The 27,475-nt window shown below is 43.0% G+C and overlaps 1 long non-coding RNA gene across 1 annotated transcript; it reads right to left on the reverse strand.

Annotated features, from left to right (window-relative positions):
- Window positions 1-11,450: 11,450 nt before the first annotated feature.
- On the reverse strand, window positions 11,451-25,738 carry LOC138746501 (uncharacterized). The gene is made up of 3 exons (XR_011346996.1): window positions 25,488-25,738; window positions 20,354-20,619; window positions 11,451-11,623 (listed from the first exon to the last, which is right to left on the reverse strand). It is a non-coding gene; the product is annotated as an uncharacterized lncRNA (long non-coding RNA).
- Between the last annotated feature and the right edge of the window lie 1,737 nt (window positions 25,739-27,475).

Here is a 27,475-nt window from a genome sequence, read left to right on the forward strand (position 1 = left end):
AGGCAGAATGGCCAAGAAACTGAACTCAATATACTCACGTAAACAAATAAAGAAATGTAAACAAACTGACTGTGCAATTCAGAGAGGGGGAAAAAATCCATAAAGTATGAGTCCTTAATTAAACTCTGATTGAGTTTGTTGTTGATGAGTCTAATGGTGGAGATGTAGCAGATATTCCTGAACCTGGTGGTGTGGGACTTCCGGTATCTATACCTCTTTCCTGATGTTAGTTGTGAGAAAAGAGCGTGTGCTGGGTGGTGTGGATTGTTGGTACCTCTATATATTGATTTTGAAAACTTTGCTGAACCAATTTGACAAATTGCAAGTCATCTAGCCCTTTTACTGTATGGGAGTCCAGTCAATATGTGGAAAATTTAAATCTCCAACTGCAGTGGTTCTCAACCTTTTTCTTTCCACTCACATACCACTTCAGGAAAGCCCTATGCCATCGGTGCTCTGTGATTAGTAAGGGATTGCTTAAGGTGATATGTGAGTGGGAAGGGAAGGTTGAGAATCACTGCTCTAGACCCAATTCTGACTGAAATATTTTGCTCGAGAAAAATTGTCATTGGTCCATTTCCTTTGGAGTTATGAAATCATGTACATAAGAGTCAATTAGGTACGATTACAACAGTGGTTTTCAAACTTTTTCTTCCCACTCACATTTCTTTGGCTTGGCTTCGCGCACGAAGATTTATGGAGGGGTAATGTCCACGTCAGCTGCAGGCTCGTTTGTGGCTGACAAGTCCGATGCGGGACAGGCAGACACGGTTGCAGCGGTTGCAAGGGAAAATTGGTGGGTTGGGGTTGGGTGTTGGGTTTTTCCTCCTTTGTTTTTTGTCAGTGAGGTGGGCTCTGCGGTCTTCTTCAAAGGAGGTTGCTGCCCGCTGAACTGTAAGGCACCAAGATGCACAATTTGAGGCGATATCAGCCCACTGGCGGTGGTCAATGTGGCAGGCACCAAGAGATTTCTTTAGGCAGTCCTTGTACCTCTTTGGTGCACCTCTGTCACAGTGGCCAGTGCAGAGCTCGCCATATAACACGATCTTGGGAAGGCGATGGTGACCCACCCAGCGCAGCTGGATCTTCAGCAGCATGGACTCGATGCTGTCGGCCTCTGCCATCTCGAGTACTTCGATGTTGGAGATGAAGTCGCTCCAATGAATGTTGAGGATGGAGCGGAGACAACGCTGGTGGAAGCGTTCTAGGAGCCGTAGGTGATGCCGGTAGAGGACCCATGATTCGGAGCCGAACAGGAGAGTGGGTATGACAACGGCTCTGTATACACTAATCTTTGTGAGGTTTTTCAGTTGGTTGTTTTTCCAGACTCTTTTGTGTAGTCTTCCAAAGGTGCTATTTGCCTTGGTGAGTCTGTTGTCTATCTCATTGTCGATCCTTGCATCCGATGAAATGGTGCAGCCGAGATAGGTAAACTGGTTGACCATTTTGAGTTTTGTGTGCCCGATGGAGATGTGGGGGGGGCTGATAGTCATGGTGGGGAGCTGGTTGATGGAGGACCTGTTTTCTTCAGACTGACTTCCAGGCCAAACATTTTGGTAGTTTCCGCAAAACAGGACGTCAAGCGCTGAAGAGCTGGCTCTGAATGGGCAACTAAAGTGGCATCGTCTGCAAAGAGTAGTTCACGGACAAGTTGCTCTTGTGTCTTGGTGTGAGCTTGCAGGCGCCTCAGATTGAAGAGACTGCCATCCGTGCGGTACCGGATGTAAACAGCGTCTTCATTATTGAGGTCTTTCATGGCTTGTTTCAGCATCATGCTGAAGAAGATTGAAAAGAGGGTTGGTGCGAGAACGCAGCCTTGCTTCACATACCACCTTAAGTCATCCCTCACTAATCACAGAGCACCTATGGCATAAGGATTACTTAAAGTGGTATGCGAGTGGAAAGAAAAAGGTTGAGAAACACTCCACTGTCACAACTAGAAATGCAAGTGCTATTTTTAAATCTGTCATCTGCTGGATTGTGGATGATTGGACAATTACCAACCAAGCATGCTTTGCAGTAATAGCACTCTTCCTTTTAACTCCTCAGATTGATTTCAGAGCCATGAAAGGTGCTCGAACTTCTTCTCATTGTTAGGTTTAGTTGATAGCAGAAACCTGGCCATCACGCCGTTTTTGTATTTTTGCATTTTATTATAGATCATTGCTGATGTCTGGACCATTTTTGAATGAATGCCCCACATCTCATGGACAAACTTGGGTTTGTTGTCCATGGTGCATTAGATGCTGAGGAGAAACTTGAGAGGCATCAATAAAATTACAGGAGTCATAAATAGGATAGACAATCACAATCTTTATCCCCCTCCAAAATTCTGACATACTACAGAACATCAGTTTAAGATGAGAGAGTGGGTTCAAGATGATATGCAGGACCACTGTGAATAGTACCTGGAATGGGCTTCCAGATGGAAGCAGATGATAGTAGAGTTTTGAAAGCATCTAGATAGACATATAAATATGCAGGAAATAGGGGGATACATATCAGGGTTCTTAAGCCACTGAGCTCCTCACTGGTCTGCTGCCGTGATCACCTTCTGTAGCGACGTCTCCCAGGTTTCCTCTTCTCAGCAGTGTGGTGGGCGGGGGGGGGGGGGGGGAGTTCTCCCATTTCTGGTGCCCTGCACTGGTCCGGAGTCTGCAACACTTCATGTTCTGCTGCCAGGCACAGGCATCTTGGACACAGACCCTCTGTGTTCACAGGATATTTAAAAAAAACATTGGTTCCGCTAACAGGCTGTTTAAAGTATATACAGAACTGTCAGCATCTCAACCAGGCTATAGGTCTCTGCGGAGTGATGCTCTGTCTCTGCTTCCCACTCTCCCAGAAACATAAAAGCGGCAACACTGCAGTTACGGCAGCCCCCACAATATTGCCATCATTTTCACCTGAGGATGTTAAAGAAAACAGGCAAAGTTGTGAACCCTAATAATTCTCTTGCTCAGAGTTGATTGAGTTCAGTGATCTCGTTCTCTATGAAGTCACCTCATCTTAGCCCATCCCTATCTAAACCTCCAGCCCTGCTCAACTTTGAAATTGGCCAATAAACTGCACCCCACCAACCCCAATTAGCAAGATGCAGTGTGATTACATCATGATAAAGGATTTCAGTTTCCCACTACATAGTGCAACAAAAAAAGAATATTGGAATGCTGACTCTATGAAAGAATTTAGATGTATTTACTACCAACTTACAACTTACAAGGACTGCCTAAAGAAATCTCTTGGTGCCTGCCCCATTGACCACCGCCAGTGGGCTGATATCGCCTCAAACCGTGCATCTTGGCGCCTCACAGTTTGGCGAGCAGCAACCTCCTTTGAAGAAGACCGCAGAGCCCACCTCACTGACAAAAGGCAAAGGAGGAAAAACCCAACACCCAACCCCAACCCACCAATTTTCCCCTGCAACCGCTGCAAACCGTGTCTGCCTGTCCCGCATCGGACTTGTCAGCCACAAACGAGCCTGCAGCTGACGTGGACATTTACCCCCTCCATAAATCTTCGTCCACGAAGCCAAGCCAAAGAAAAAACAGCATCCTGAGTAAGGAAAATGCCCACAAAATATCACCCACGATATATTTTTCCGATTAATATTTTATAAATGATACAATTACATTTCCACAATGCAAAAATTATATTGCTCCAAGCAATTTATACTTCAGTTGAACCCGAGTATATCTCTTTTGATTTGTTTAAATTAACAAAATTGTTGTTATATTTTCTCAGAGTAAGCTTTCAGGCAGCCTCGATCCCTTTCAATTATTTTAATTCTCATGGATGTCTTTTATTAAGCTTGAATACATGTGAATACATACAATACTTGAATACATACTGCCATTATGAATTATTTGAAAGAAATAGTGTTTCCTTTTAATGATTTCAAACAAACCAGAAAACTGCAGAATGCACCAACTTGATATGGAGGCACACAGCTAATGATTCATCTAAAAAAAATCGTTTTGCAAGTTTTCTCAAAGCCTGCTCACAGAAATTAATTGAATAAGAAACAATATCATTCATGAGAAAGCTTGCTTAATTTAAATTTCGTTCTTCTTATTCCGGGTTTTTTTAATATCTTCCCCCTTTCATTTCAAGGCTAGAAAAGTGAGGTGCTTTCAGGGTTTCTAATAAAATTTATGCCAATTATGGTGAAGGACGCAAACGGGGTCAGCATTTAATATACCCATTATTATTTCATCTGTTTTCATTAATTACATTGCCCGGGTGATCATGATGTTAAATTTCCATGAATCACATTGCAGAAAAGCATGAGAGCATTACATTTTTAAAATATTTTAGACATACAGCATGGTAACAGGTCATTTCAGCCCACGAGTCCGTACCACCCAATTAACCTATACCCCCCAGCATGTTTTGAAAGGTGGGAGGAAACTGGAGCCCCCCGGGGAAAACAAACACAGACAAAGGGAAGACAAGCCAACTTCTTATAGACAGCGCAGGATTCAAACCCCAGTCCCGATCGCTGGTGCTGTAAAAGTATTACACTAATTGCTACACCAACTCTGCTGCCCCAGATCACAAAGGCAAACAATGAAATCTATGAGAAAGGTCAGCTGAAATAGCTGGATTGACATTCGTGCATGGATTGTGAAATTAATGCAAAACATCTCAAAGATTGAAACTTAAATTGTAACATTCAGCTAAGGAATGATTAAGTAATTGAATGATGGCAGCAAGAGGAAGTATCTTCACTATGCCCCTTAAATGTGCATACTGTCAGAGTGCGTACACGACATCACATACAACCCTGAGATTCTTTTTCCTGTTGTTGAGGCAGAATTAACACTTATTGGTGGTGCAAAAAAAGTGTACACATGTAAACAAAAAAAAAGGGGAACAAACTGATGTGCAATACAGAGAAGAAGAAAAGCAAAATTAAGAGTCCTTTAATGAGGTCCCTGATTGAGTTAATTATTGAGATGTCAGATGGTGGAGGGGTAGCAGCCATTCCTGAACCTGGTGGTGCGAGTTTTATGGCACCTACACCTCTTTCCTGATGGCAGCAGTGAGGGAAGCAGAGAACAAGATAATTAACAGAATTACTGATGATCCCTCAAATGATCTCTGCCCCAGATTTGCATAAAGGTCCTGAGATACATCAAGAGCCTGATCAACAATCAGAAACTCACCCGAGTCCTTCTTTCTTTCATTTCAATTTCAAAGACAAAGTGCTTTTCAATGTAAGCTGCTAGATGTGCCACCATTCAGCCTGACTACCCAGCTTGTAACATGAACATCTGTGGCCACCACAGAATTTCTAACCATTGGTAAGTTGGGAACAGATGGTTTGCATGGGAACATGAGAGCCTGGCATCCAAACCTCAATGTCTGTTCCTGCAGAAGTGGTGCATAAGGAATTGGCTCAACCTTTTTGGCTTCAGTGAAATGACCTTCACACGAGATGTACAACTTATTTCAGTAGCATCATCGATGGTAGCATTTCAAAACACTCTGGTTGGTAAATCACTCAATTTTCACATTGCTTGATCTGAAGGCAACTGTTAATAGAGCCGAATATTGGCTGGACATGATCAGTGAAGACACTGATGATGAAGAGAGAGAATGAATGGATAGTTTCACCTGAGCTCCTAAAGAATAGGAACCAGGATGAGATGGAGAAGCTGGAGGATTGAGAAGTGCTTTTAAATTTAGTTTCTCGATAACAAAGAGGCAGTATGGAGCGTGAGACTGAAAGAATGCAGTGATTGAGAAGTAAAACCTAGTTTAAGACAGGACAGATATCTTCTTATTGATCAAAGAATAAAAATATTGACAATACCCAAAAACTGAGAGCAGTGAAAATGTGCTCTTCAAATAATGCTGTCTGGCACATTTCCTGGACTAGGCAGAATATTTATTGTTCTGTGCAACTGAAATATCAAATATCACTTCAGGCTTAAATACAGCCTTCAAATTAGATACCGACTTATTCAAGTCTGACATTTGTGTTAGATCTGAAATATCTATATTTCGTGTTTCAATTTGGTTTCACAATTATCTTCAGGTTTTTTTTTGCTTTTGGACACAGAATTAGTCTAGGAAGTCAACTACATTGGCTCCTATTTATATTGTGAACATTTATCTTCATTGTTCTTCGTCCTATTTAAATCTGAAATGCAATGGCTCATTTTCATTTTTTTATTATGCATATTAACAGAATGTGATTCAACGAGATGCAAAATCAACATTGAGGATAATATTTTTTTTTGCTATAGATGACCAATAAACAACTATTCCATAAGTTAAGGACAATTAAAAGGAAAAAAAAATACAATAACTAATTTATAACGATAAATCAAAACTTAAAAACAATTTTCAAATTATGTTTTTATGGAATATCCCTCAGTAGATAAAAGAATGCCAGAAATTTTTATTTAAACTGACTCATGGATCATTAAACATTTATAGTACAGCAAAATGATCAGAATTTTATGGTTATTTATTTGTTGTCACAGACTTTGCAAATATTTTCAATGATGCCCGACAGAAACCATAATGATTCGGGCCAAACAGAAGCTGCAAGAGCGCAAAACCTACTCAGATACTTCCACTAGAAGATGAATCCATCCTATCTCAAGAAAGAGACAAATTCATGTGTGAGATTCAATACATATAAAATCATTTTAGATGTTGTAAGTCCAGATTAGGTCTTCCCTAATTGTGTGAAGGACAATGATTATTCACAAAAGTTGAGCATATGCGGTTACTTATTTGAAAACTCTTTAAAGAACCTTTCTTTGGATTTCAATTCTAATAAACTAAATGGAGAGAGAAATACTGAGTCAATATTACAGGTGGATAAACTTGCAGCTGAGCCGCCTACTTCTCATACAAAGTGGAAACATTAGTTATCTGAAATTACTGAATACATTATTTAACTCCAAAGACTTCAACTTACCAATATTGAAAATGAAGTCCTCATTGTAGGAAGAGGTGATTCTGCCCATTGAGTCGGTCAGTGTCTGTTTTCAGGGCATTCCTCTAAATCCTACTCCCCACATTTCCTGCTAATGTATACTCTCTCCCACATCCATCAACTTTACACTGCTTATCCTTTCTACCCACCTTCACAAGGTCACAAGACAAAGGAACAGAAGTAGGCCATTTGGCCCCCCGAGTCTGCTCTGCCACTCCACCCTGAGCTAAACCATTCTCACCACTCATTCCAAATTCCACTCTCTTCCCCAAATCCCTTGATACCCTGACTAATTAGATACCTATCAATCTCCTTAAACTTCCTCAATGATCGGGCCTTCACATGGCAATGAATTCCTCAAATCCATGACCCTCTGGCTAAAGAAATTTCTCCTCATCTCGGTTTTAAAACACTAAGAAAACAACCCAATAAAATTGTTGGCTTCAATTGCCTTAATCAACTTTTTCTCGAATGCATCAGTTTCTCAGAATGAAATGCCTACTGTGAACATGACCAAAAAAGCTGCTAAGGAAAAACCAGTGAGTGGAACTTCAGTAGCTCACAGCTTCCTCACCATGCGGGGAATATATTCTGCAAGTAATTCAGATTCAGATAATGATTGTAGGCCTGGAGAGAAACTGTCCAATAATAACCAGCCACATAGTACATCTCTTTCTCTCTCTTTGGCTTGGCTTCGCGGACGAAGATTTATGGAGGGGGTAAAAAGTCCACGTCAGCTGCAGTCTATCTGAGAACTTGTTCCTTTTTTTAAAAATTATTGGAGTCTGGTGCCTACTACTGTGCGAGCTCGAAGCCAATTTGATCCATTTCAATATGGCTGTAAGGGCAACTATTTGGACCTGAGGATCTGTTTTTCTGAAGAGGACATGGAAAATGATTGACGACCCCTTCCACTCCACACACAGCATCATTCAGCTGCTCCCATCGGGAAAGTATCAGAGCCAGCACCACCAGGCTGAGGAGCAGGTTCTTCCCACGGGCAGTGAGAACGCTGAACGACCAAAGGAACTCCTCGCATTAACCATCCAAGACTCTCATATTCACAAAATATGTTTATCTATTTATTTATAAAAATTAATGTTGTCCTGCATACAGTGAAACCCCAATTTTACTCGCTCTGAATTTGGATATAACGCGATGAGTTAATGGACTCGAGAGTCCCGGCAGAAGCGGGGGCGTCAGACTCCCAGATTGATTTAAAATACATAGAGAATAACTGGGATGTTCCAAATAAAGGAGAAATAGTAATGATGTAGGTATGCAAATTAAACAGGGAAATACAGTGAAACCCTGATTTAGCACAACCCCACTATTTTTGCAATGAGAGTTTATGGACCAATGATCACGTTATTATGGGGGTTTCACTGTATGTATTATGTCTGGTTGTGTGTCTGTGTGTTTTGAACAGAGGACTGGAGAATGCTGTTTCATCAGGTTGCACTTGTACAATCAGATGACAAACTTGACTTGACTGATGCTGACCATTGACAATTAGATGTTTCTTGTCCAAGTGTTGGTCAAAGGTACATGTCCAGTGGACAGACTACTGCTTACTTGACAAAGTCAGGCCTTCTATCTGTTACTGTTTTATTTTTCCTGGCATTGAAGGCAAATGTTATTCTGACACTTTGGTTATTCTTAATTGTGGATTGCCTCTATTTTTGCCCAATTATAAAATTTTTAGAAAACATTTAAGGGCGGCACAATTTACATAGCTGTTACAGTGCCAGCGACCGGGGTTCGAATTCAACTTTGTCTGTAAGGAGTTTGTACGTTTTCCCTGTGTCTGAGTGGGTTTCCTCTGGCACTCCAGTTTCCTCCCACTGTTCCAAACGTACTGGGGTTGTTGGTTAATTGGGTGTAATTGTGCAGCACGGGCTCGTGGGCCGGAAAGGCCTGTTACTGTGCTGTATGTCTAAATTGTTTTTAAATTTAGATGCTGCCAAGCAGAGTTCAGAAACTAGAGAGAATATGTATGATTAGGGACTCCAGGCATTAAGAAGAACAATTTCAGGAACTGATGAAGTTTATATTTTTTCCTGGACTAATATTTGAATAATTGTATCTCAAATTAAACATTTCAAAGTAATCACACGTGGAATTAGTTAATACAATCTCCAAGGTGGTAATTGAACCTGTGAAATGTCTTGGTTATTGTGGATTCCACCATTGTTATTATCAGAGTGGATTGTTTTTTCTTCATTCCTCAAGTATGTTACCAGACCTTGCCCAAATGCTGATCACTTTTTGAAATTCAATGGGTTATAAAAAAGCTTAAAACATTACAGCACAGTACAGGCCCTTCAACCCACAATATTGAGCCAAACATTGCCGCGGAAGCTTGATTTATTAATATCCATTCACTCTGACAATAGCAATTGTTGAATCCACAATAACAAAGAAACTTGATATCCATACACGTTAACCAACTCAACCTCACTATTCATCTTGTACATCATCACCCTTGTGACAGAGAATGACTTATATCTGTGTGTTTCAGAAATCCAAGCAAGAATCAAGCACAAGTAGAAATTCTGTCTGGCCTCCAGGAAAAAGAATCTCAGGGTTGTATGTGATGTCATGTACATATTCTGGCAATAAATCTTAACTTTGAAATTTGGATGGCTGCAATGCAAAGCCAACCCATGTCCACTGTGTGTGCACAGCTTGAATATTGCATCCTCTTCCTATATTTATCGTGGGACCCCAGAAATGCTCTGACATTGACTTCCAAAGGCCTAACATTTTTGGGACATAAAAAATAAAATAATAAATCTTGCTTTCTCTTGCTCAAGAGCTTTTAGTCAATGAGTGGGCATCACAAAAATTAACAACTGAGGCTATGCCATCCAGCCAGTCTCAATTTCTGATATCCTTTATAGAACTGTAATATCAACACCACAAATTATGTAATTGTCAGCCAAAGTGTGCAACACAGAAACAATGAAAGAAAGGAGTAGATTCCATGGGCCAAATGGCCTTCTTCTGCTCCTTTACCTTGTGACAAATTGTTTGATGAAATGGCTTCAAATAAAATGATTGCAGACAACAGAAAATATATACAATTTATTCTGAGCAAATATATTTATGAAGCATTTTGATGAAAGCTTTTCTATCTAAATTGAATGCAAAGGAATTCCTGCAGCTTAAGCAAAATTTGGTATTTTACTTGCATGTGATGGACTATTTGAAATTAGCATATCTTTGCAGTGAGGATATGCTACCTAATGATGTGGCTGATGAATTCTTCATCTGAAGAACCTACAAGGCACATCTTTCCACAAATCAGATCCTTCTTTCTCTCTTTGCTAATGTGGATTTCTTAAATTTGAATAGAATATGTCAACACTCGTTGAATAAGGCTTTGAGGCTTCAATTCTTTAAAACTAATTAAAAACTACAGGTGATCACCAACGCATGAAAAAGACTTTCGGAGTTAGCAATCTTAAAGGAAAATTATTGACAATTTTCACTTTGAAAACGTTATTGCCAAATTGCAAAAATAAAAAAAATGAAAGTTGGAACAGTAGCTTCTTTCCTTTATAAAATCATATCAGGGTTCAATGGCTTTTTTTCTCTTTTTTCCATTTGCAATTGTCAAATACCAATCAACACAAATATAGCGCACAGGAAAAAAAATGTTTACAGGAGATCTGAGGAAATGTTCTTACCTGAAGAGATGGTTTAAATCTGGAACACACCTCCACCAGGGTAGTGGAGTCATGGGTAGGCTGTCCCTGGGTTTTATCTGCAACTCTCCAGAGAAATGAGATCCCATAATATTACTAAATTGAAAAGTCCGAACTGCAGAGCTAATTTCCACTCTCTCTCTCTCTCTCGACACTATTTGTTGAATATTTTATTATTGTTTTTTTTTCCTTAAATATACATATCAAAATTTTCAGTTTTAAACTCGGGTAATGGGAGTTGTACTGCCTGAAGTCCGAAGCGCCCCTGCTGCCGCCAGGAGTCCGGAGTCCGGAGTCGTTGCTGCCGCCGCCGGGAGCCCGAGGTCCGCGGTCAGTTCAGTTCCAGAAAAAAAACCCGGATAAACGAGATTCAGATTTCGGACCATCAGAGTTGTACTTGTGCTCATACAGTCTATATAACTTTTTCGTTCAAAACAGAACAAAGCAATAAGCAACAACCCCCTCTCTCCCACCCCATTCAATCCGCATACCGTCAGGACTTACAGTTGACCTCATTGGGGAGGTCACTTACATTTCAATGAGTAGTACCTTTCTATTATTTTTTTTGGCCCCATATAGTCCATATATGGTTGTCATATTTGTTCTTTAGATGATATGTGAATTTTTTCCATAGGTCTACAACTCTTCTCCTCTGTCTTCCATCATGCTCCCTGTGGAGGGGACTTGGATTTCGGAGTGATCACAATACATTTAGAATTTTGTTAGTTTATTGCTTATTTCAATACAGAGAAAAGAATCAATAAAGTATAAATGAAAGAGTCCTTAAACGAGTGCCTGATTGTGCTTATTGCTGAGGAGTCTGATGGTAGAGGGGTAGCAGCTGTTCCTGAACCTGGTGCTGTGAGTCTTGTGGCACCAATATCTCTTTCCAGATGGTAGCTGCGAGATCAGAGCATGTACTGGGTGATGTGGATCTTTGATGATCATACCTTTAGAACTGAAAATTAATGGTCTTATTATCAAATATTCCTTTACTTGCTTATTTAAATTTTTTTACACTCATTCTGAGAATAGTTACAAGAAAGGTGAATGAACAGATTATGTGACCTATTACACAAAATGGAATTGGCTTGGATTGTGAAGTCTTGAAGAACACTTGAATCAGAGAGGGGTGCTTCAGGACTTATAAACACTGGAAATCTCTCAAATTATGGGCAATATTTCCATTTGGAAAGATTAAATTCTGGAGACCCTGTAACTGTAGTAAAAATACTGGAGGAAATCAGCCGGTCTCGCAGGGTCCATAGGAAGTAAAGATATATATTGACATTTCAGGCCTGAGCCCTCCTTCAAGATATAAGCAAAGAGCAAGCCAATCCATTAGACCACACATTATCTTCCATCCTACCAGATGATATTAACATTGACTTCTCTGGGCTCCCCCACCCTCCTCCCCTACTTTGTCCCCCTGACTCCTTTCCTTTAGTTCTGTCTCTCTTTCTCTCTTCTCTTTTCTCTGTCTCTTTTCACAGAGCCAAAAACAATTCTCGCCTTTCCTCTTATCATATCCAATTAACACCGTTTGGCTGTTTGGTCTGGACGCCTCCCCCTCCAATTTTTTTCCCTTAATCTCTTGTCTTTAATTAAGATGCCTGCCTGTTTTTGCTGATACCTTGAAGTAAGGTTCAGGCACGAAACATAATCAATATATCTTTACCCCTATGAACGCTATGAGACTGGCTGAGTTCCTCCAGCAGTTCTGTGTTTTTTCTTCATTTGGGATTCCTCGGAACAATACTTCAGCTTGTGAAGATGGTAAAAGTAGTGTGTTGAAATCTGCCAGGATATGAAGGAAACACCAGGGTGTGAGATACTAGTGAAACAGCTACCTTTGCACTGAAAGCATTTTTTAAACATGTTACCCAAAAGACTCAATTCAATTTTTACACCAAGTCTTTCAAAATAATAAAAGCAGAAATCCTGGAGACTTCTGGTGAAAAGTGATTGCCTAAAATGTTAAGCTTCTCACTCTATAAATATCCCTTATCCCTCTGAGTATCTCTTTCACTTTGTTTTCATTTTAATTTCCAGCCTCTGGAGTTTTTTGTTGTAATTTTTATTCTATAAAGTCGTCAAGTAAAAGTATTAATAAAAATAGTCTGGACACTTAAAAAAAAAGAGTTCTTTACGTTACCTAATGTGACAAATAGACACTTTAATATAGTTCATAGCTTGTAGTTGGTCATCTGTGAGAAGGTAGCATTAGATAATATGTGATTTTGGCAAAATATTCAAAATTGAAGATAATATAAGTGCACTTCAGAGTAAGTAATTAAAAAAAAATTGTACCCAGATAAGTGTCTGCTGGATTGTAATCAGAATTAATCTTCCCTGAAATAGCTTTCATGGTTGATGATCACTATTCACCTACCCAATCCTCTGAGTTTGAGATAAATTATCAAACCTCGAAAGTGAGGAAGTACAAAAAAAAACATAATAGCTCAGATGAATAATTGCAGTTTGCATAACCTTTTAAGAAAACATTAATTTCTGAACTAAGAAAGATGAGGACAGATTTAAACATGGACTAATTGGCATTAAAGCCCTAAAAATGGTTCAATGTAAAATTTACATTAGGTTGTCCTGAAAAGTGTCTTCCATGTAGCAGTTGGCAAGTTCTCTAAATACAGATAGGGTTCTGTGATACAATGTCACAGTTATAAAGATGAGGCACTATTAGACAGAATGTACATTCTGCCAAGCTTTACTAGGTGGAAGTGCCAAGGATATGTATGGAATTATTTTTTTGAGGGTGAGGAGTACCCCTCTAGGCTCAATAAAATATAACTGCTCCAGTTATGCAACATAGAGGGAAGAATCAATATTTAAATATTGAATCAATATTTAAAGCAATGGTTCTCAACCTTTTTCTTTCCACTCACATACCACTTTAACTATTCCGTTTGCCATAGGTGCTCTGTGATTAGTAAGGGATTGCTTCAGGTGGTATGTGAGTTGAAAGAAAAAGGTTGAAAACCACTGTTTTAATAGTACCTAATTGAATCATTATGTGCAAGGTTTCATAACTCCAAAGGAAATGGGCCAATGACAATTTTTCTCAAGCAAAATACTTCAGTAACAATTGGGTCTAGAGAAGTGGTTCTCAATTTGCCCTTCCCACTCACATACAACCTTATGCAATCCCTTACTAATCACAGAGCACCAATGGCATAGGGATCATTTAAAATGGTATGTGAGTGGAAAGAAAAAGGTTGAGAACCACTGATTTATAGTATTTGGAAGTCTACAGAATAATTGTTTAAAAAAAAACAAGTAAAGAAATACTTGGAAAGGAAATACAGGTTGTAGCTCTCTTATCTGGCACTCTGTGGTCCAGCAACTGCCATAGGACGTTGAAACTCCTTACAGACAGTGACAGATTTGAACCCCAGTCCTGATTCCTGGTGCTGTAAAGGCTTTATGCTAACTGCTATGGTAACCGTGATACCCCACAGTATTATTTCCTGTTTTAAGCTTTATTCTACCTTTGATATTTTTATATAGGGAGTTTCCTTAGGGGCCCATTTCTGTTTTCCAGTGCTTTCTGTAGTCCGGCAATGGCTAGGTCCCAACGTTGCCAGATTAAAGAGGTGCAGGCTTTAATAGGCGCAATCGAGTTTCAAGAAGTAAAACATGAAAGTTGGTAGACACTGTGGATGAAGTAAAATTGATGCTGGAGAAACTCAGCAGGTCAAACAGTGTCCTTTATAATAGCAAAGATAAAGATCCAGAACCGATGTTTCAGGCTTGAGGCCTTCATCAAGGTATGAAGGCCTCAAGCCTGAAATGTCAGTTGTGAGTTTCTCCAGCATCGTTTTTACATCAAGTTTCATGAGATAGAAGATCTCAAATCTGCATATCCACAGACAAGTAACTCCCACAAGAAATAAAAATAGAGGTAAACTGTTCAGCCCTTTGTGCATTCTCTACCTTTCAATAAGATAGCAGCTGATCTATTATTTCAGCACTACTTTTCTTGCACTCACTCCCTACCCTTCAATTCCTTTACCTCTCGAAATCTAGCAATCTGTATTGAATGCCGGTCACTGGGCTTCCAAAGTAACTAAATGGTGAATATCAACAAATATAAGAAGCTGAAGCAGGAGTAGCCCTATTAGTGATATTTGCTGTAAATCAAATGACAACGTGCCTTCATCCCAGTTAGCATAGCAATTAGCGCAATGTTATTACAGTGCTAGTGACCCAGGTTCAAATCTGTTGCTGTCTGTAAGGAGTTTGTGTGTTCTCCCTTTGACTATGTGGATTTCCTCTGTGGGGCTCTGGTTCCCCCCCACCCACCATCCAAAACATACAGGAGTTATAGATTAATTGGTGCATTTGGGGGGCATGGGCAGAAATATAAAGAATAAATAATGGAAACATTCAGCAGGTTAGAGAACATGTGTGGAAGGAATAATAAATAATTCAAATCTGAACTAAGAGATCCAATTGTTGAACTTTTCGGTGAAGGTTCCAGACGTGATTAGATTTTTGCTGTGGAGAATACTGTGTAAAAACACAATGCTGGAGAAACTCAGCAGGCCAAGCAAAGGTAAAAATACATAACTGACATTTCAGGCTTGAGCCCTCTATCGAGGTGCGGAAAAATATTGGCAGGCGCCTGAATAAAATATTATATGCCTGGATGTAATGTGTTACTTGCCTTCTTTCTCACAACAAAATATTTCCGTTGAAATCAAAATTATAAATGGAGATGTAAAATTGGCACAACATGTTAAGAACTATGTCAGTCTGTTATTGACATATAACTTTGTATCAGCTGAACAAAGAGAAGCTAGATAGAGTCAGTGGATAGAAATGGATGCTGTCTAGCCTGCAGCATTCCTCCAGTTTCTTTGTTCACTCAGAAATCCAGCACTTGCATTTTTCTCCACAGAACTTTATTATCTAGTCAGTTTCTTATACAGCATGAATATTCGCAGTGGACAAAGTGCTATATAGAACATTTCTAATCAACTGAACCCTTCCTGTTGTGTACTGAAAAATATTTAGTTATGATTGGTTGATATTTTATTACAACACTGACCTTTCTCTTTGCATCAAAGACTTTGCCTTGCATTTTTTTTAAACATTCAAAATAATTTAAACAGGCTATTTAAATAGCTGGAATTTTGTGCCTGGAGACAAACTTTGAAAGCAACTAGAATACTTGGTGACAAGATTTGGAATTTGTACTGATTTTTCTCGGCAAATCATCAATACTGCATCCATCAAATCATGTGAAAACATTTGAGTCAATCAAGTTAATCAAAGGTTGACCATTAGCTAAAAGATTACATAGAAATCACTGCATGCAAAAATGTCATCAAATTATACAACATCCATATAAATACCAATCAGTTTGGCAGGCATTCCCAGATCTTATTAAATGATGCATGCGTAGGGCCAAAAAAATCCTGCAAAGCAAATGAAAAGAGCTGAAGTTGGATGGAATTGCTCTCCAGTGACAATTTCTCCATCTGCCACAGGACAATAATGATGAGGAACTCAAACCAGTCATAGTGGTTTGGAGGTTCATACATCACTGAAGAGAGATCTTGCTAATTAAAAGATAGGAGGAAACTATTTCTCAGGATAATATGAGAAATGCAAAATAAGGTTCAAAGAAATAAAAGTGCACTCATTGATAATCGTGGCTCTGCAAGGCAATTCAGAAATTATATTTGAACCAAAGGGACAAAGCAAAATATTGTACATGCTGGTGTATAGGACAATTCATGCATAGGATGACCCCAGAATTTCCAACTAAAATGTAGGTTTTGAGTGATAGCCTTTATTTAAGACAACCCCCAAATCTGGCAAGTGGATTCTGTTAAAAGCAAATCGCGATATTTTAATACCAAATTATCCGGTAAAGGTTTTTATTTTATTAGCTCCATCGATTCCTGTAACAGACTGTTTAAAGCCTGTACAGACCTGACAGCAGTCAGACTTGGCGGATGGACCCCGCGGGGGTGTGCTGATACTTCAGTGATAAGTAACAGAACATGCGCAAGATTGTGTCAGAGCCTGTGGGAAGAGGGCAGCAGTATTGAGTCTTTGCTGTCAATGTTCGGATTTTAGAAATGATTTTAAGGTGACATTTTTAAGTTTTGAATGCTGGCAAACACGGAAAAAAGACATTTGGTATTACCTGCACTAAAAATACATATACTATATATTGTCATTTGACAATAAAAAGTCAGAAAGTAACAAGTGGGCCCTATCAAGTTGCAACTCAAGTTGAATAATTTAGGCAAGTGAATGAAGATGATTGATATCAGAGAAAGTTCAAATGTACAGATTCAATACATGCCCGTGGATGAGTATAAACCAAAACAGTCAGTTTGTTTACATTCATTATCATTTATTTGTTTACATGTTCACGCTGTGTACAACTTATTTTTTCACTACCATTTAGGGGTAATTCTGCCACGCCCGCAGGAAAAAGGAATCTCAGGGTTGTATGCGATTTCATGTATGTACTCTGACAAGAAATCTGAACCTGAGGGCATCCTTTATTTGTTTGTAAGCTGTTATAAATCAGTGATGCTAAAAGTCCAAGTTAATATGGGGAATTACCCACTACAACAATCATGTTATTTTTACATCTTAACATTATCTGCTTGTATAGCTCTTTCACTATCTCCCTTTGACTACTGTAATATATCTCCATCATAGCGAATGCAACTTGTGCCTGAGCTCTAACCAGGTGGCCTCACTGGATTAACCCTCCAAGATGTCCTCTCCAAGTGTAGATATGGCACACTCTCTCTCATCAGTAATGCAACTCTTCCACCTCATTTGTACCCTCTCTATCACATCTTGCAACAACTGCACTCTGAAACATCATGCCCCTCTTTCAACTAAAGTTCTATGATGTTTTCAACATTGCAATTCAATGTACTAAATCTGGATCTACGCTCATCTGCCTTACCTGTTATACCCCTTACATTGAAATAAATACAGTATAGTTTTTTTTAGACATACAGTACGACAAGAGGTCATTTCGGCCCATGAATCTATGCTGTCCAATTTACACCCAATTAACCTACACCCCTAGTATGTTTCGAATGGTGGGAGGAAACCGGAGCCCATGCAGACATGGGGAACATACAAACTCCTTACGGACAGCATGGGATACGAATCCTGGTGCCGATCACTAGTGCTGTCAAGATGTTGCACTATCAGTCCTGCCATGTTCCTTAACCTGTCCCTGCCTGTTCTTCCTCCAAGATTTGCTTCTTTTCAATCTCTCCATGTGTTGACCTACTGTTCCATTTCCTAACCCCTGTCACATTAGTTTAAACCCTCCCATTTAGAATTAACAAACCTCCCTGCAAAGGATATTGGTGCCCCTCCAGTTTAGGCTCAACCTGTCCTTTTTATAAAGGTCTCACCTGCTTGGAAAAGACACCTATGCATGCATTCAATTTGCTAGGCTCATGTACAATAGAATTTTGAAACACTTGTGCCTCACACAAAGCATGTGCAGTTCCTCCACATGCCACTAATTGAATAAGTATTTTCTTAGAAGGAACATTCAATGCAGCCAATATTTGTTAGAAATTATATCAAGAAGGTTTGTTATGCATTTCTTTCTCTGCCTGGGTATTTAATTAGGTTTCATTCTCCATCTTACAATATATACTGAAGCCTTACTTTAAAGCATGGAACATAGTTCTTCATAATCTGTACCAACATCATCAGGCAGATAGAGTAAATCTTATAAAATAACATTTTACTGTGAAATTTGAAAATAGTGTATTTGCAACAGCACAATTTTTTGATTGTAGAGTAAGAATTATTATAGTGTAAAGTGAACAGATTGATTACATATCCTATTACACAAATTAAATCTATAAAACATAGCACCTCTAAGGATTTGTTACTAAATACAATCTTCTGATTTGAAATTTCAGACAGACAAAAATATTTCCTCTTTTCTCCTTTGTAATCTCCTATGATTACATTTCCAATACTATTTACCAACCAAGTTATTTGATGATTTTGAAATTTTGAAATTCTGTACTAGTTTCTTCATTTCCCTGCATCAAAACTGCTTTCTTCATGTTTCACAACACAGCTCATTTCCCACACCACCGTGTACTGCTCACATCCTATTTTCCACTGCCAGACTGAATAGGTAACCTTGCTAACATACAGCTGTGAAAGAAATAGATGAATACACAGTGCTGGAGTCGACAAAAGCACTTGATAGGAATATATTAAGTGCCCTGTGAAAGCAGAATATGAATTTATATCATTTCATAGAATATTTTATATCACAACACCCAGGGATTGATGTAAATGTTATTATTCAGCATATTTGAACATTAAAGAATGAAAGATAATTTCCCACAGAGGATATCAGGTTTCTTAAAAGCAGATGTTGCACCTAATTTGCTCATCACTCACTTGACTGAAGTAATTAACCAGAAGCCAATGAGCATCACTGATAATTTACGGCTTCAGAAGTACAGTTGGAGGTGAAGTAACCATAAGGAAAAGATAGATTTTTTTTTCCTTTGGTTCATTTTTCAGAATGTGCGTATTGCTGGCAAGAGCAGCAATTTTTGCTCACCTTAAACTACCCTTTGGAAGGTGGTGGTAACATGCCGTCTTGGTCTATGGCAGGTCCTTGTCATGAAGTTGCTCCCACAATAATTTTCCTAAAGTTTAGAGATACAGCACAGTAATAGGGCCCTTTCGGACCACAAGCTCTTACCATCCAAATATACCCATGTACATCTTCGGAAGGTAGGAGGAACCTGGAGCATCTAAAGAAAACTCCCGCAGCTCATGAGAAGAATGTACAAGCTCCTTACAGATAGCAGAGGTCACTTGCGCTATAATAATGTTCCACTTACCACTTTGCCGCCCATTGTTACTAAATGCTTCTGGATTTAAATTCAGCATTGATAAAAAGGAACGGGGACAAGTTTCCAAGTTAGGGAAATTATGGGTGTTGGTGTTGGCAGAGTTCTGCTACCCTTGTCCTTTGAGATTACCAAATTCGTAATTGCTTTGAAAATAAGCAAGTGGAGTAGATGATGTGCAAGATAGGTGAAACACACTCAGCCACGGTGATAGATGTGAATGGAATGCTTCTCAAGCAGGGTGCTTTGACTTGGATGATGTCTACCTTCTGGAATGTTTTTGGAAATATACTTATCCTTCAAGTGGAGAATATATCATCATGGTTTTGACATGGTCTTGTAGATGATGGAATTACTCGATGGTGGTAGGAGGCAAGTAATTCACCAGTATGCCTACCTCTAAGCTGCTTTTGCAGTCAGATTCAATTCAGTCTCTGGGCAATAGTTACCTCAGTTTGACTTAGAGATGGATTTAGAAATAATAATGTCCAGGATTGTCTCACTTTTGTGCTAGTAAGTTACTTACTTGCATTTACCAACCCATGCTTGAATTTTGTGTTGCTGGATGCAAATAGAATTGAAGATTATGTAAATTAAACAGAACATCATCAGTGAACATCTCTACTCTAAGAAAAAGGAAAGTTCAAGATGAAAGCAATTAAAGATCATTGGACCTAAGAGACAAAGAGAAACTGGATGACTTTTAGACACTGCCCTGATGAGCTCCTGCAGAAACTCATGGATATGACTCCCAACCATTGTTGTGCTTTTCCCTTGATGGACCTTACCTTCAGTTTTACCAAAGGCTCCTTGTGGCCAAACTTGACAAAATCAGAAGAGTCCCTTCTGCATCACTTCTGGAGTTCAGCTCTTTGGTCCCTTTGTCCACCAAGGTTGGTGATGAGATCGAGCAAAAAGTTGAAGGATAAGTATATTTCCAAAAACATTCCAGAAGGTAGACATCGTCCACGTCAAAGCACCCTGCTTGAGTAGCATTCCATTCACATCTATCACCGTGGCTGAGTGTGTTTCACCTATCTTCCACTTCATTGCCCTGGTGGAATATAAGCAAGGCATTGGTAAGCAAGGTACTGTAAGGTATGTGCTACTCGATAACACTGTTAAAATCACCTTCCATTTTGCCAACAGGAGATAACCAAGTAATTTTCTTCAGTGTTGTCAGAGTTGTAATTAAAGTGAAACCGCTTCTTTGGGGTCATGGCTAGTTCCATGTCAGTCTGGATCAGTGGTTCTCAACCATTTTTGCCACTCACATACCACCTTAAGTAATCCCTTACTAACCATAGACCACTTATAGCATAGTATTTAACTGTGAATATTGTTCAGTCTTGGAATAAAATGGAATTTCAATTCAGAGCATTCCAAATTAACCAATGGAACTTGCAGTGAACATTTTCCCTGAGCGTAAAGCCCTGCAAAAGGTAGTGGACACAGCCCAGGACATTACAGGCAAAACCCTCCCCACTATCAAGAACATCTACTGGAAAGGCTGCCATTTAAAAAGACTAGCTGATAATTCCTAAAACAATTTTTAAAAATAAATTATCTTGACAGATACCAAATCTAAGAGACAAATAACTTCAAAACTGGGTTCACTTGAATGAACTGTTGGTTCATTATCATCACCATGGCTTAGAGATGGCTCCTGAGATATGGAGTATGGTCCACATATTCCATCACTTCCTTTGTAGCCATCTGAAAGACTAAAGCTCAAACCTGTGCAAGAGCTTGTGGTCCACAATGCTTCAGAGACATGAACTACTCCAGAAGGCACACCAAATCACTGGACTGATATCATAAAGAAGATCTCGGCAACATCTCTAAATCTATTAATGTCAGGATCCTCTCCCAGGGCAACATATCCTGCATCAAGGAACTAATTATATCCAGTGAGCTCTGATGAGCAGACTATATAATTTGAGTGACCAATAGCAGACACCCAAACAGACATTATTAATCTGATCTCTGTTATCGTAAAACATTATCATGTGTGCAGTGAAAATAATTTAAAATCATTTTCATATAATCCTTGGAATGGCATATTATCCCCTCTTGCCACACCAAATACTCCTGCTTCAGATATGGCAGAGACTTTCAATTCCCATCAGTCACCACATAACTCGAATAAAAGCAAGTCAATCCCAAAGGACAGCCTGTGAAGAAGGAGAATATGAAGCAACATGGATTCATTCATCTGTGATTTAACAGAAATACCGTAGTTGATTTCATTTTTAGTCTAATTGTCTGAGCCTCAGTAAAAAATGTAAATAATATTTCAATGGAAATGTAACTTAATGGTGTTGAACCAAATTATGTCATCAAAATTCTGAAAGATATCTGTAATGTATTGTAGAAATGCTTATCTAGCACAGTTGTTTGTGTGACAGAGGAAAACAAAAGCTGCAGATGGTGATGGCTTGAGCAAACAAGGAATTGCTGGATGAACTCAGCAGGTCAGACAGCATCCATGGATAGAACTGGTCAGTCAACATTTTGGGTCACGACAAAGATGAAAAGATGAAATTGCATATATAAAAGGGGGGAGGAAGCTAGTGGAGGAGTCCAGAGGGGATACAAAAATTATCAGTGATAAAACAAAGAAAAAAAATGGTGGTGGTGCTTGATCTGTTGTAACGGCAGCACTGCCGCTGGTGTGGACCTGCAGAGAAGGGGGAGCAAAGTCTCAGCACTCTCCTGCGGGGTTCAAACACTCAGTCTGACCACCACCAGCTCCATACAGGCTTTAAATGGCCTGTTAAAGGAGCTGATGGTGGTTTATTTTAAAATCCTGCAACCATGGGGTCTGGGCCCAAGATGATGGCAATGGCCTCATGGAGTTGCACTCTAGGGAAGGAGGGGACTGGCACAGGTCACCAGAAAACTGGGAGAACAACCCCCCAATTGAAAAGAAGCAGAGACGATACATGGGAATGATAACCAGGGCGGGGGACCAGCGAGAGGCTCTGGCACTGAAGAATACACCTGAGGCGGGCTGTTGGTGACTTGAGGCAAGAAGCCCACGCTGGCTGAGGGCTGCTGATGGGTACGGTCAATAAACTCACACCAGGCTGTGGACTGCTGGAGACTGGCTCAAGTCTGGCTGAAGAGGTACCAGGTATCAGAACCAAGATGTAAGAGGCTTCCTGATTATGTCAGAGATATGCATCTCGAGCTCGGGTTGATGATGGTTTGGACCGAAGGCTGTGTGGTTGCGGAGGTTGACGGAGCACAGGAGGCAAATTCATAGACACAATGACTCTGTGGGCATTTTCTTTTGTTTCTCTTTCTCCAGGTGTAAAAGGCGCTAGAATCTTTGTCTGCCTTTCAATAGACTAAAGGAAATTTGTGTAATATCACATTTTCTGTGTTATTACATGACAATAAAATGAATCTTCAATATGATGTATGAGGTGGAAAGACAGATAGAAGGAGAGGCCACAAAGGGTGGAATAAGAAAGAGGGTTAAAAAAAGTAAGCCCACAAGTAGATATAGAACTATTTACATCTTTGATGAACCAGATAATGATGAGGTAATCTAAAACTGGAAAAATCGATGTTCATGCCATTAGTTTTAGGCAGTTCGTGAGGACTATGATGTGTTATTCCTCTAATTCAAATTTGGCCTCAACCACTGATGTATCTGTGTAGGAAATAAATAAATCTGTTTCACAAGTAACAGTCCTTTCAAAAGGACTAAAAGGACCAAATTTAAATTTACAAGGCAAAATTAAAGTAATTAATTCTCATGGAAAATTTTAATTCAACTCCACCAGTAAATTTTAGTTTTAAAAATAGAAATCATATGTCAATACATAGGGAGTAATAAATTTCAATAACATATTCTTGCCTTAATAGCCATGAACAGAATGTTCAAATATCGCCACATAAATCTTAGGCAGATTTTAATTACTTCCAAATATCCAAAGCTGCCAATACCAGTTTAAAGCAGGTAAACACTAAGGAAGTTATTAATAGATGGGTACCAAAGGAAATTTAATATCAACACTGAATAATCTGGATTTGTACAAGAATTATATTAATCGGCAAAATAAGCAGTAGTCTGTAGAGTTTTGAACACTGTTGTATTTGTTATGAAAGTTAACTGGAAATTTAAATTCATGTTCAGACATACAGCACAGTAACAGTCCATTTCAGGACATGTGCCCATGCCGCCCAATTACAACCAAATGATCCCCATATATTTCGAAGGGCAGAAGGAAACCAGAGTACCCAGAGGAAATCCATGCAGACATGGGGAGAACGTAGAAACTCCTTATAGACAGCGCCACATTCAAACCTGGATCACTGGCACTTTAACTATGTTTCACTAACCATTACACTAGCCGTGCCACCTAATGAAACATTAATTCTGTTTTGCTATTTTTGCAGATGCCTGTGGACCTGCTGAGTATCTTGAGAGTTTCTAGTTTTTGGCAGATATAGCTGAAAGGAGGCAAAGATATATTACTGATGTTCTGGGCCTTAGCCCTTCTTAAAGGTATAAGCAAAACGCAGCAAGGTGTCAGTGTGGTGAGATGTAATTACCCACTAGGTCACCAGGGGTCATCCCGGTGACCTTGTCTATAAAGCAGTCCAGAGCTACAGTCTAGTCTTCCAGGTTCGTCTTGCAGAGAGACAAGACCTCTTAGTTTACATATTAGTTTATTAAAGCTGTCTTATACTCGCACTGCTGGTGTGGTTATTGTCAGTACAATTTACTACACCACTAGGTCACCAGGGGTCATCCCGGTGACCTTGTCTATAAAGCAGTCCAGAGCTACAGTCTAGTCTTCCAGGTTTGTCTTGCAGAGAGACAAGACCTCTTCGTGTACATATTAGTTTATTAAAGCTGTCTTATACTCGCACTACTGGTGTGGTTATTGTCCGTACATAATTGCACCATTGGGCCACCAGGGGTCATCCCGGTGACCTTGTCTATAAAGCAGTCCAGAGCTACAGTCTAGTCTTCCAGGTTCGTCTTGCAGAGAGAAAAGACCTCTTCGTGTACATATTAGTTTATTAAAGCTGTCTTATACTCGCACTACTGGTGTGGTTATTGTCCGTACATAATTGCACCATTGGGCCACCAGGGGTCATCCCGGTGACCTTGTCTATAAAGCAGTCCAGAGCTACAGTCTAGTCTTCCAGGTTCGTCTTGCAGAGAGACAAGACCTCTTCGTGTACATGTTAGTTTATTAAAGCTGTCTTATACTCGCACTGCTGGTGTGGTTATTGTCAGTACAGTCAGAATAAAGACTGAAGAATGGGAGGGGGAGGAGTCCTGACCATCAAAAAGGTGTTAATTGGATATAATAAGAGGAACGGTGAGAATTGATTTTGGCTCTGTGAAAGGAGACAGAGGGAAAAGAGATGAGAGAGACAGAGCTGGGGGAAAGGTGACAGGGGAGAAGAAGAAGGGGTAGGTAACACCTTCTGTTAGTCTGAACTCCTGCCCTGGCCATCTTTTAAGTCTTTATTCTGACGCCTGGCTGCTCTTTGCTTCTCCCTTGAGAGGAGCTCAGGCCCAAGTTGTGGAATGCTGCAACCGGCTGAGTCCCTCCAGCATTTCTGTGGGTCTTTAACCACGGCAATCGTGCGTGTCTCACCCTGGTCCCTGGACATGCCCGGACCAAAGGCCACGTTACCACTCGCTGCCAAACGTGCGTTAACTGAAATCACGAGGACACACTGGGCAAGGTCTGCATTCAGCCAAAGAAAATGGTGACCCAAATTGACTTTTCCAGCAGCCCCCAATTTAGCTCCAATAACTTTGGGCAAGTTTTCCAAATAAGTAGCACGTGCATCCTCCAAAGTAAAAAGGGTAAAAATAAAAATATCTTAAAGCCTATTCCTGGGCTGCTGTTTATTTTTAAGTGAATAAGTAGAAGCTTATTTCATTACCCCTATTGACAATGAAATGGAACTTCTTTGCCACTTCCGGTAGGGCCTCTGGCTCCTGGGTGGTTGTCATGGCAACCGAGCCCGGCCGCGGGAGGGATGACGGGAGTCTGTGACGTCACGGCGGCGGTCCCTTCAACGGCGAGGCGCCGTGACGGGGGAAGTGTGGGCTCACGGTGCGGCCTCCCGGCTGTGGGTGGGTGACCGAACCTGTTCCTGCGAGTGGCTGAGCGAGGGATGGTAAGGGGCTGTGCCTTCGGAGCGGAGCGGGGGGTGGAGGAGGAGGGGGGGGCGGAGGAGGGGGAGCGGGGGGGGGCGAGGAGGGGGGGGGGCGGAGGGGCGGAGGAGGGGGCGGAGGAGGGGGGGGCGAGGGGGCGGAGGAGGGGGGGGAGGAGGGGGGGGGCGGGGGGGGCGGAGGGGGCGGAGGAGGAGGAGGGGGGCGGAGGAGGAGGAGGGGGGCGGAGGAGGAGGAGGGGGGCAGGAGGAGGAGGGGGGCGGAGGAGGAGGAGGGGGGCGGAGGTATGAGGGAGGGGGGCGGAGGAGGGGGAGGAGGGGGGGGCGGAGGAGGGGGGGCGGGGCGGGGGCGGGGGGGGCGGAGGAGGGGGGGCGGGGGCGGGGGGGGCGGAGGAGGGGGCGGGGGCGGGGGCGGGGGGGGCGGAGGAGGGGGGCGGGGGCGGGGGGGCGGAGGAGGGGGGCGGAGGAGGGGGGCGGGGGCGGGGGGGCGGAGGAGGGGGGCGGGGGCGGGGGGGGGCGGAGGAGGGGGGGCGGGGGCGGGGGGGGGCGGAGGAGGGGGCGGGGGCGGGGGGGGCGGAGGAGGGGGGCGGGGGCGGGGGGGGGCGGAGGAGGGGGGCGGGGGCGGGGGGGGCGGAGGAGGGGGGCGGGGGCGGGGGGGGCGGAGGAGGGGGGCTGGGGGCGGGGGGGGCGGAGGAGGGGGGCGGGGGCGGGGGGGGCGGAGGAGGGGGGCGGGGGCGGGGGGGGCGGAGGAGGGGGGCGGGGGCGGGGGGGGCGGAGGAGGGGGGCGGGGGCGGGGGGGGCGGAGGAGGGGGGGCGGGGGCGGGGGGGGCGGAGGAGGGGGCGGGGGCGGGGGGGGCGGAGGAGGGGGGCGGGGCGGGGGGGGCGGAGGAGGGGGGCGGGGCGGGGGGGGCGGAGGAGGGGGGCGGGGGCGGGGGGGGCGGAGGAGGGGGGCGGGGGGGGCGGAGGAGGGGGGGCGGGGGCGGGGGGGCGGAGGAGGGGGGGGGGCGGGGGCGGGGGGCGGAGGAGGGGGGGGGGGGGGCGGAGGGGGGGGGCGGAGGAGGGGGGCGGAGGAGGGGGGCGGGGGCGGGGGGGGCGGAGGAGGGGGGCGGGGGCGGGGGGGCGGAGGAGGGGGGGGCGGGGGCGGGGGGGGCGGAGGAGGGGGGGTGCGGAGGAGGGGGGGCGGAGGAGGGGGGCGAGGAGGGGGGGCGGAGGAGGGGGGCGGAGGAGGGGGGGCGGAGGAGGGGGGGCGGAGGAGGGGGGGGGGCGGAGGAGGTAGGGGGGGCGGAGGAGGGGGGGCGGAGGAGGGGGGGCGGAGGAGGGGGGGCGGAGGAGGGGGGGCGGAGGAGGGGGGGCGGGGGGCGGGGGGGTGGAGGAGGGGGGGGCGGGGGGGGTGGGGAGGGGGGGGCGGGGGGGTGGAGGAGGGGGGGGCGGGGGGGCGGAGGAGGGGGGGGCGGAGGAGGCGGAGGGGGGGGGGGCGGGGGGGGGTGGAGGAGGGGGGGGCGGGGGGGCGGAGGAGGGGGGTGGAGGAGGGGGGGCGGGGGGGCGGAGGAGGGGGCGGGCGGGGGGGCGGAGGAGGGGGGGGCGGGCGGGGGGCGGATGGGGGGGGCGGGGGCGTGGAGGAGGAGGGGGGGTGGAGGAGGAGGGGGGGTGGAGGAGGAGGGGGGGTGGGGGTGGAGGAGGAGGGGGGGGTGGAGGAGGAGGGGGGGTGGAGGAGGAGGGGGGGTGGAGGAGGAGGGGGGGAGGAGGGGGGGCGGGGG

This window comes from Narcine bancroftii, chromosome 12 (genome assembly GCF_036971445.1).
Source record: "Narcine bancroftii isolate sNarBan1 chromosome 12, sNarBan1.hap1, whole genome shotgun sequence".
In the NCBI taxonomy this organism is placed as follows: domain Eukaryota; kingdom Metazoa; phylum Chordata; class Chondrichthyes; order Torpediniformes; family Narcinidae; genus Narcine; species Narcine bancroftii.